We start from the raw sequence: 10879 nt of genomic DNA, 5'->3' as shown, positions 1-10879 counted from the left end.
CTCACCACATATCTAGTTTCTAAAATGGGGTCACTTTTGGGGGGTTTCTACTGTTTAGGCACACCAGGGGCTCTGCAAATGCAACGTGACACCCGCAGACCATTCCATCAAAGTCTGCATTTCAAAAGTTACTACTTCCCTTCTGAGCCCCGACGTGTGCCCAAACAGTGGTTTACCCCCACACATGGGGTATCAGCGTACTCAGGAGAAACTGGACAACAACTTAGGGGTACAATTTCTCCTGTAACCCTTGGGAAAATTAAAAATTCTGGGCTAAATTATTATTTTTGAGGAAAGAAAACGTATTTATTATTTTCACGGCTCTGTGTTATAAACTTCTGTGAAGCACTTGGGGGTTCAAAGTGCTCACCACACATCTAGATAAGTTCCTTTTGGGGTCTAGTTTCCAAAATGAGGTCACTTGTGGGGGGTTTCTACTGTTTAGCCACATCATGGGCTCTGCAAACGCAACGTGACGCCCGCAGAGCATTCCATCAAAGTCTGCATTTCAAAACGTCACTACTTCACTTCCGAGCCCCGGCATGTGCCCAAACAGTAGTTTACCCCCACATATGGGGTATCACCGTACTCAGGAGAAACTGGAAAACAACTTTTGGGGTCAAATTTCTCCTGTTACCCTAGGGAAAGTAAAAAATTGCAGGCTAAAAGATCATTTTTGAGAAAATATTTTTTTTTTAATTTTCATGGTTCTGCGTTATAAATTTCTGTGAAGCACTTGGGGGTTCAAAGTCCTCACCACACATCTAAATTAGTTCCTTTGGGGGTCTAGTTTCCAAAATGGGGTCATTTGTGGGGGATCTCCAATGTTTAGGCACACAGGGGCTCTCCAAACGTGACATGGTGTCCACTAATGATTGGAGCTAATTTTCCATTTAAAAAGCCAAATGGCGTGCCTTCCCTTCCGAGCCCTGCCGTGTGCCCAAACAGTGGTTTACCCCCACATATGGGGTATCTGCGTACTCAGGACAAACTGGACAACAACATTTGCGGTCCAATTTCTCCCATTACCCTTGGCAAAATAGGAAATTCCAGGCTAAAAATCATTTTTGAGGAAAGAAAAAGTATTTTATATTTTCATGGCTCTGCGTTATAAACTTCTGTGAAGCACCTGGGGGTTTAAAGTGCTCAATATGCATCTAGATAAGTTCCAACAGAGGAAGAACAGGCTATGCTGAGGATCTTGGAGGAGCTGGCGGTGGAACATATCCACGAGGGGGGTAAGATTCCTCCCTCTATTCGTAAGCGGTCGACCAAGTTTCCCCCCTTGGCTACATGTTCTAGTGTTGATCTTTTTGTCCGGGTGGTGACCCAGGATCTGTGCAAAATTCCCAGGTTTCCGCATTCTGATAATTTATCAGGTGCAGAACGTGAGCGTTTTGAACATCTTAAGAATCTCCCTGGGATAGTAATAAAACCTGCTGATAAGGGAGGGAATGTAGTCATGTGGCCCATGGGGATGTACGAAAAAGAGGCGTTACGTCAGCTAAACAATCCAGTGTGCTATAAAAAATTAACATATAATCCGTTAAGTGCATATTCTGGTCAATTGGTGACCATAATCAAGAAAGCCCTGGAAAATGATGTTATTACTAAGGAGCTGGCTTCATCCCTTTTGGTTGAGGACCCCACGGTAGCCACTTTCTACCTCCTCCCTAAAATACACAAGAGCCTGGTGTCACCGCCCGGTCGACCCATTGTGTCCGGGAGGGGAAACTTCCTTGAACACATAAACTGCTGGATTGATTTCCACCTCCAGCCCCTGGTGTCTGTTCTTCCGTCCTATTTAAAGGACACCGGTGAGCTGCTCCGTAGGGTCGATGGCCTCTGTTTTGAGGGTGAATCTCTACTGGTTTCAGCAGATGTGGAGTCCCTGTATACAAACATAAGACATAAAGACGGCATTGAAGCCGTGAAATTTTTCCTTGGTACATCTACATTGTCTATAGGATTGAGGGGACTCCTGCTGGAACTACTGGAGTTCACCCTCACTCACAAATGTTTTGTGTTTAAGGGGTCCTTCTACCTACAGCTCCAGGGGACAGCCATGGGCGCGGCCTTTGCGCCGGCCTATGCCAATCTGTTCCTGGGGCTGTGGGAGAGGGACCTTTTCCTGTCAGACAGGCTGTCATCGATGGACCAAGTCCCATTTTGGATGCGGTACATCGATGACATCCTTTTTGTCTGGCAGGGTGAGGCCGTCGACCTGGAGCAGCTCCTAGGCCATCTCAACAGCAATGATCGTAATATCAGGCTTACTTGTGAGTGGGATAAGTCCAGAATTAGCTTCCTTTATGTTACAATTATGAAAGATGAAGCGGGGAATGTTAATACTGATATCTTTCATAAAGCTACGGCAACTAACATGGTGTTACATGCTACTTCGTGTCACCCCCGTCATATGGTGTCATCAGTACCGGTTGGGCAGTTCCTCCGACTCAGGAGGATCTGCTCTACAGATGTGGACTTTGAGAGACGGGCTGGGGAGCTTTCAGCGCGTTTTGCCGAGCGTGGGTACAGTAAACGTTCCATTAAAAAGGCCTACCATAGGGCTAAACATTTGACCCGGAATCACCTTCTTTATAAACCACAGGTGGATAAAGCTGAGTCTGGTGGTGATCAACTTAGATTTATCACCATATTTCATCTTCAGGGAGATAGAATTAGAGAGGCACTTACCAAGGCCTGGCCGATTTTACAAGTCGATCAAGTCATTGGTAAGTTTCTTCCCAAGAGACCGTTATTAACATTCAGGCGGGCAAAAAACCTGAGGGATCACCTGGTTAAGAGCCATTATGTGGGACAGGGATCTAAAACCTTCCTTGACGACATTACATTTAGAGGTGGCTGTGCCCCCTGTGGTCGTTGTGTCGCGTGCCCAAACGTGGATAGGTGTAAAGTATTTACGAATTCAAATGGGAATAGGAGCTACACAATTCGTAAATGGATTACATGCACCACTAGATACACTATCTACCATGCAACTTGCCCCTGCGGATTAATCTATATCGGGATGACAACGAGACAACTGAAAGTGAGAATTAGGGAGCATGTGCTGGGAATTGAAGCCGCTGCTACCCAACAAGATCCTTCTATGTTGAAAACCATCCCGAGGCATTTTAAGGCCCTACATAATTGCGATAGTGCTCTTTTTAGAGTACGGGGCATTGATGCACTTAATGTCAATATCCGCGGGGGCAATTTGTTTAAGCGTTTGGGCCAGTTGGAGACACGCTGGATATGGGCTCTGGACACGGTTACCCCTATGGGATTGAACGAAAACATCAGTTATGCGCCTTTTCTCTAGTCGCCACATTGCTGTGTTGGGGTATGCGCCCGCACTGTATATGTTTTTATATTGGTTTTAATTTTTCTTTTCTCGTTCTTTAATCTTAGGTTTTCCTTTGAAGGGATATGGTGGTGGCAACTGTCGGGAACCTGTTAGAATTCTGGAGCAGAGAAAGAACTCCATCTTGCATATCGCGGTTCTTGGATGCATACTCAATATGGGGGGCATATTTTATTAATTTTGTGAATGTGTGACCAGGTGTTATGAGTGATCATTACTATTAGAGAATGTATCCCTTCCAAATTATTGTAGATCTGTACATGCGTCAATTATATTTATACATCTGTTTTATGCTGTACATATTGTGGATGCTGGTGGAGGTGATGGGTTCTCTAGTTATTATGTACACCTATAGGATATACTATGGATCATACTTTCCAATTAGTCCCCTATATATTTATATTGAGTTTGTATATCCATATCTATATCTATACTTATATAGGCAGTGCGGCAACTGCCTACTGTGATGCATCGCACGATGGCGCCTGGTAGATTTATATTCACCTTCATTAGCTTGGCGTCTGCTCCCCTCTGCCCGTATGTTGCCCTTCTCTAATATGGCGGCGCTTGCTGCATATTACATGTGCGCTTGCGCTCTCTTTACCGCCGACTCTCTGTTGACCGTGCGCGGACTTCCTGGTCACGTGGGGCCCCACGTACTTCCGGTCGTCTCCCGCCCGGCTCACTGAGGCTGAGCGGAAGTGCTATTGCACACAGCTGCGCCGCCCTATCGTCGGGTCCCTATTTATGCGGTTCAGCCCCTTATCTGCTTATGCGCCCCCTGAGGAAGGTAACACACCGAAACGCGCGTCGGGGTGGTCGGGTGTCCCTTCATTACTGACCAACTGCATCAGGTAACGTGCATGGCTCATTGGAGCTTAGGGACATTTTGTCTTTATACAGCGTTCTTGGACTATGGCCAAAGGTATTTTCTTGTTTCATGTGGCCACGCTATTATATCTAGTACCGTTCCCTGTATGCTAGCATTGTCTTTGTGTTAGGTTGATACCCTGCCTTGGGCTCTGCATGTTGCGGGTGACCCCTTAGTGTCATCTTTTTAGCCCTATCATGTATCTTTTGTCTGGTTTTAATAATGTTGTGATTTAATAAAATTATTGTTATTCGGACTTCATGACTGCTTGGTGCTCTTTTTCTGTTGTATCTGGTACATATTGCAGTTGTCCTTTTGTCCAGGCAGAGGTGGTGGTATACTGGACAGGAATAGAGCAGTGTGTGGTTTCACATACACACACGTTCAGTTTAGATATAATTGGTCTCCACCACCGATAATGCTCTTCTGGATTTTCTTATATATTTATGCTTCTGTGTTATGCACAGGTTATCGTTCTGAGGTGATGGACTACAGAGCCAAGGAAAAGACCTGGCTCTGCCAGATGGACCAGACTTTCGGTGCTGGTGGGACTAACACGCAGCAATGTGGTGACTTGAGATTCGATGAGAAATTGGCAACAATGAAAGATTCCCTAATTAAACGTTCTAGGCTATGGTGGAATCGTACTTTTCTAGAGAAATATTTGTCTAATAAAATGATCCCAAGGGGATTACGTGTTCGCGTGATCCCAACGTTTCCAATCAGTGACGAGGCATTTATACAAAAATGGGAAGAGGCAAGCAATATGTGCTCTTTCTCATTGATGCAGCTCTTGGTCGATCTTAATACAACTAAAATCAATGAGCTTGATAGGAGTATTGATGAGATACAAGCTACATTAAAGGTTGATTGCCCCAAGGAGAAATTGCAGTTGTTTGATGTGGATCTGGAAAAGACCTTGGATGCTTTGGTCAAAAAAATTCAAGAAAATCAATTGTCAAAGCTTAACAGAGATCTTAAGGATTACCAAGGGAATAGGGTGTATTTATGGAGACGGGCCAATTTAACACGGGCCCCATCCAATACTTCCATATCTTCTGCTAGTGGACATTCCGATATATCGGCCTCCTCTGGCTCGGTACGCCTGAGGGATCATGCTTACCATCCTTATAGGCGACAATCCAATCATCAGGCGGAACCTGAGGGCAAAAAAAATCGGGTAATCAATTTAAGCCATTATGTACTCTCTCCTGCTGATCTGTCATTCCTCGGTAAGGGCCTCTCTTTTTCACCCACTCCAGAATATGATAGATTCACTGCGGTTAAGGATCTTAACCTGTTTGCTAGATCTTTGCTGTTGAGACAGTTCTTTTATGATAATGATAGTAATACACTCTTTCCAACAGAGGAAGAACAGGCTACGCTGAGGATCTTGGAGGAGCTGGCGGTGGAACATATCCACGAGGGGGGTAAGATTCCTCCCTCTATTCGTAAGCGGTCGACCAAGTTTCCCCCCTTGGCTACATGTTCTAGTGTTGATCTTTTTGTCCGGGTGGTGACCCAGGATCTGTGCAAAATTCCCAGGTTTCCGCATTCTTATAATTTATCAGGTGCGGAACGTGAGCGTTTGGAACATCTTAAGAATCTCCCTGGGATAGTAATAAAACCTGCTGATAAGGGAGGGAATGTAGTCATGTGGCCCGTGGGGATGTACGAAAAAGAGGCGTTACGTCAGCTAAACAATCCAGTGTGCTATAAAAAATTAACATATAATCCGTTAAGTGCATATTCTGGTCAATTGGTGACCATAATCAAGAAAGCCCTGGAAAATGATGTTATTATTAAGGAGCTGGCTTCATCCCTTTTGGTTGAGGACCCCACGGTAGCCACTTTCTACCTCCTCCCTAAAATACACAAGAGCCTGGTGTCACCGCCCGGTCGACCCATTGTGTCCGGGAGGGGAAACTTCCTTGAACACATAAACTGCTGGATTGATTTCCACCTCCAGCACCTGGTGTCTGTTCTTCCATCCTATTTAAAGGACACCGGTGAGCTGCTCCGTAGGGTCGATGGCCTCTGTTTTGAGGGTGAATCTCTACTGGTTTCAGCAGATGTGGAGTCCCTGTATACAAACATAAGACATAAAGACGGCATTGAAGCCGTGAAATTTTTCCTTGGTACATCTACATTGTCTGTAGGATTGAGGGGACTCCTGCTGGAACTACTGGAGTTCACCCTCACTCACAATTTTTTTGTGTTTAAGGGGTCCTTCTACCTACAGCTCCAGGGGACAGCCATGGGCGCGGCCTTTGCGCCGGCCTATGCCAATCTGTTCCTGGGGCTGTGGGAGAGGGACCTCTTCCTGTCAGACAGGCTGTCATCGATGGACCAAGTCCCATTTTGGATGCGGTACATCGATGACATCCTTTTTGTCTGGCAGGGTGAGGCCGTCGACCTGGAGCAGCTCCTAGGCCATCTCAACAGCAATGATCGTAATATCAGGCTTACTTGTGAGTGGGATAAGTCCAGAATTAGCTTCCTTGATGTTACAATTATGAAAGATGAAGCGGGGAATGTTAATACTGATATCTTTCGTAAAGCTACGGCAACTAACATGGTGTTACATGCTACTTCGTGTCACCCCCGTCATATGGTGTCATCAGTACCGGTTGGGCAGTTCCTCCGACTCAGGAGGATCTGCTCTACAGATGTGGACTTTGAGAGACGGGCTGGGGAGCTTTCAGCGCGTTTTGCCGAGCGTGGGTACAGTAAACGTTCCATTAAAAAGGCCTACCATAGGGCTAAACATTTGACCCGGAATCACCTTCTTTATAAACCACAGGTGGATAAAGCTGAGTCTGGTGGTGATCAACTTAGATTTATCACCATATTTCATCTTCAGGGAGATAGAATTAGAGAGGCACTTACCAAGGCCTGGCCGATTTTACAAGTCGATCCAGTCATTGGTAAGTTTCTTCCCAAGAGACCGTTATTAACATTCAGGCGGGCAAAAAACCTGAGGGATCACCTGGTTAAGAGCCATTATGTGGGACAGGGATCTAAAACCTTCCTTGACGACATTACATCCAGAGGTGGCTGTGCCCCCTGTGGTCGTTGTGTCGCGTGCCCAAACGTGGATAGGTGTAAGGTATTTACGAATTCAAATGGGAATAGGAGCTACACAATTCGTAAATGGATTACATGCACCACTAGATACACTATCTACCATGCAACTTGCCCCTGCGGATTAATCTATATCGGGATGACAACGAGACAACTGAAAGTGAGAATTAGGGAGCATGTGCTGGGAATTGAAGCCGCTGCTACCCAACAAGATCCTTCTATGTTGAAAACCATCCCGAGGCATTTTAAGGCCCTACATAATTGCGATAGTGCTCTTTTTAGAGTACGGGGCATTGATGCACTTAATGTCAATATCCGCAGGGGCAATTTGTTTAAGCGTTTGGGCCAGTTGGAGACACGCTGGATATGGGCTCTGGACACGGTTACCCCTATGGGATTGAACGAAAACATCAGTTATGCGCCTTTTCTCTAGTCGCCACATTGCTGTGTTGGGGTATGCGCCCGCACTGTATATGTTTTTATATTGGTTTTAATTTTTCTTTTTTCGTTCTTTATTCTTAGGTTTTCCTTTGAAGGGATATGGTGGTGGCAACTGTCGGGAACCTGTTAGAATTCTGGAGCAGAGAAAGAACTCCATCTTGCATATCGCGGTTCTTGGATGCATACTCAATATGGGGGGCATATTTTATTAATTTTGTGAATGTGTGACCAGGTGTTATGAGTGATCATTACTATTAGAGAATGTATCCCTTCCAAATTATTGTAGATCTGTACATGCGTCAATTATATTTATACATCTGTATTATACTGTACATATTGTGGATGCTGGTGGAGGTGATGGGTTCTCTAGTTATTATGTACACCTATAGGATATACTATGGATCATACTTTCCAATTAGTCCCCTATATATTTATATTGAGTTTGTATATCCATATCTATATCTATACTTATATAGGCAGTGCGGCAACTGCCTACTGTGATGCATCGCACGATGGCGCCTGGTAGATTTATATTCACCTTCATTAGCTTGGCGTCTGCTCCCCTCTGCCCGTATGTTGCCCTTCTCTAATATGGCGGTGCTTGCTGCATATTACATGTGCGCTTGCGCTCTCTTTACCGCCGACTCTCTGTTGACCGTGCGCGGACTTCCTGGTCACGTGGGGCCCCACGTACTTCCGGTCGTCTCGCGCCCGGCTCACTGAGGCTGAGCGGAAGTGCTATTGCACACAGCTGCGCCACCCTATCCTCGGGACCCTATTTATGCGGTTCAGCCCCTTATCTGCTTATGCGCCCCCTGAGGAAGGTAACACACCGAAACGCGCGTCGGGGTGGTCGGGTGTCCCTTCATTACTGACCAACTGCATCAGGTAACGTGCATGGCTCATTGGAGCTTAGGGACATTTTGTCTTTATACAGCTTTCTTGGACTATGGCCAAAGGTATTTTCTTGTTTCATGTGGCCACGCTATTATATCTAGTACCGCTCCCTGTATGCTAGCATTGTCTTTGTGTTAGGTTGACACCCTGCCTTGGGCTCTGCATGTTGCGGGTGACCCCTTAGTGTCATCTTTTTAGCCCTATCATGTATCTTTTGTCTGGTTTTAATAATGTTGTGATTTAATAAAATTATTGTTATTCGGACTTCATGACTGCTTGGTGCTCTTTTTCTGTTGTATCAAGTTCCTTGGGGGGTCTAGTTTCCAAAATGGGGTCACTTGTGAGGGAGCTCCAATGTTTAGGCACACAGGGGCTCTCCAAATGCGACATGGTGTCCGCTAACAATTGGAGCTAATTTTCCACTCAAAAAGTCAAATGGCGCGCCTTCCCTTCCGAGCCCTGCCGTGTGCCCAAACAGTGGTTAACCCCCACATATGATGTATCGGCGTTCTCGGGAGAAATTGCCCAACAAATTTTAGGATCCATTTTATATTATTGCCCATGTGAAAATGAAAAAGATTGAGGCGAAAATAAATTTTTTGTGAAAAAAAAGTACTTTTTCATTTTTACAGATCAATTTGTGAAGCACCTGAGGGTTTAAAGTGCTCACTAGGCATCGAGATAAGTTCCTTGGGGGGTCTAGTTTCCAAAATGGGGTCACTTTTGGGGGAGATCCAATGTTTAGGCACACAGGGGCTCTCCAAACGCGACATGGTGTCCGCTAACGATGGAGATAATTTTTCATTCAAAAAGTCAAATGGCGCTCCTTCCCTTCCGAGCCCTGTCGTGCGCCCAAACAGTGGTTTACCCCCACATATGAGGTATCAGCGTACTCAGGACAGATTGGACAACAACTTTCGTGGTTCAGTTTCTCCTTTTACCAATGGGAAAATAAAAAAATTGTTGCAAAAAAATCATTTTTGTGACTAAAAAGTTAAATGTTCATTTTTTCCTTCCATGTTGTTTCTGCTGCTGTGAAGAACCTGAAGGGTTAATAAACTTCTTGAATGTGGTTTTGTGCACCTTGAGGGGTGCAGTTTTTAGAATGGTGTCACTTTTGGGTATTTTCAGCCATATAGACCCCTCAAACTGACTTCAAATGTGAGGTGGTCCCTAAAAAAAATGGTTTTGTAAATTTCGCTGTAAAAATGAGAAATCACTGGTCAAATTTTAACCCTTATAACTTCCTAGCAAAAAAAAACTTTGTTTCCAAAATTGTGCTGATGTAAAGTATGCATGTGGGAAATGTTATTTATTAACTATTTTGTGTCACATAACTCTCTGGCTTAACAGAATAAAATTTCAAAATGTGAAAATTGCAACATTTTCAAAATTTTCGCCAAATTTCCCTTTTTTATCACAAATAAAGGCCGGCTTCACACTTGCAAGTTTTACGGACGTAAGAACGCAGAAACTACGTCCGTAAAACTCGCAAAACATACTGCACAATTATTCTCTATGCCCCTGCTCCTATCTGCCGTATTAAACTGATCAGTATTATACGGCTTTCTACGGCCGTAGAAAATCGCAGCATGCTGCGTTTGTCATCGTATTGCACAAATAAAACGTCAATGAAAGTCTATGGAAGCCCCAAAAATACGGATCACACACGGACCAGCAGTGTGACTTGCGAGAAATACGCAGCGGTGTTAGCGAGAAAAGCCGGTAATTCATTGCGGTGTACAGTAAAATCACACTGACAGCTTCCAGTAGAATAGGTAGAATAAATGTGTACACATAGAATAGGTGTATATATATATATATATATATATATGTCAGTGAGACACATATATGTGTATATATTAATATTTCTTCCAGCGCTAGACAGCTTTAAAGCCGGTAATTCAATTACCGGCTTTTGCTTTCTCCTTCCTAAAACCCGACATGATATGAGACATGGTTTACATACAGTAAACCATCTCATATCACCATTTTTTTGCATATTCCACACTACTAATGTTAGTAGTGTGTATATGCAAAATTTGGCCGTTCTAGCTGGTAAATTAAGGGGTTAAATGGCGGAAAAAATTGGCGTGGGCTCCCGTACAATTTTCTCCGCCAGAGTAGTAAAGCCAGTGACTGAGGGCAGATATTAATAGCCTGGAGAGGGTCCACGGTTATTGCCCCCCCCCCCCCCCCCTGGCTAAAAACATCTGCCC

The sequence above is a fragment of the Ranitomeya imitator genome, chromosome 8 (assembly GCF_032444005.1).
Source record: "Ranitomeya imitator isolate aRanImi1 chromosome 8, aRanImi1.pri, whole genome shotgun sequence".
NCBI classification, from domain to species: Eukaryota; Metazoa; Chordata; class Amphibia; order Anura; family Dendrobatidae; genus Ranitomeya; species Ranitomeya imitator.
Note: the sequence above shows the minus strand (reverse complement) of the source record.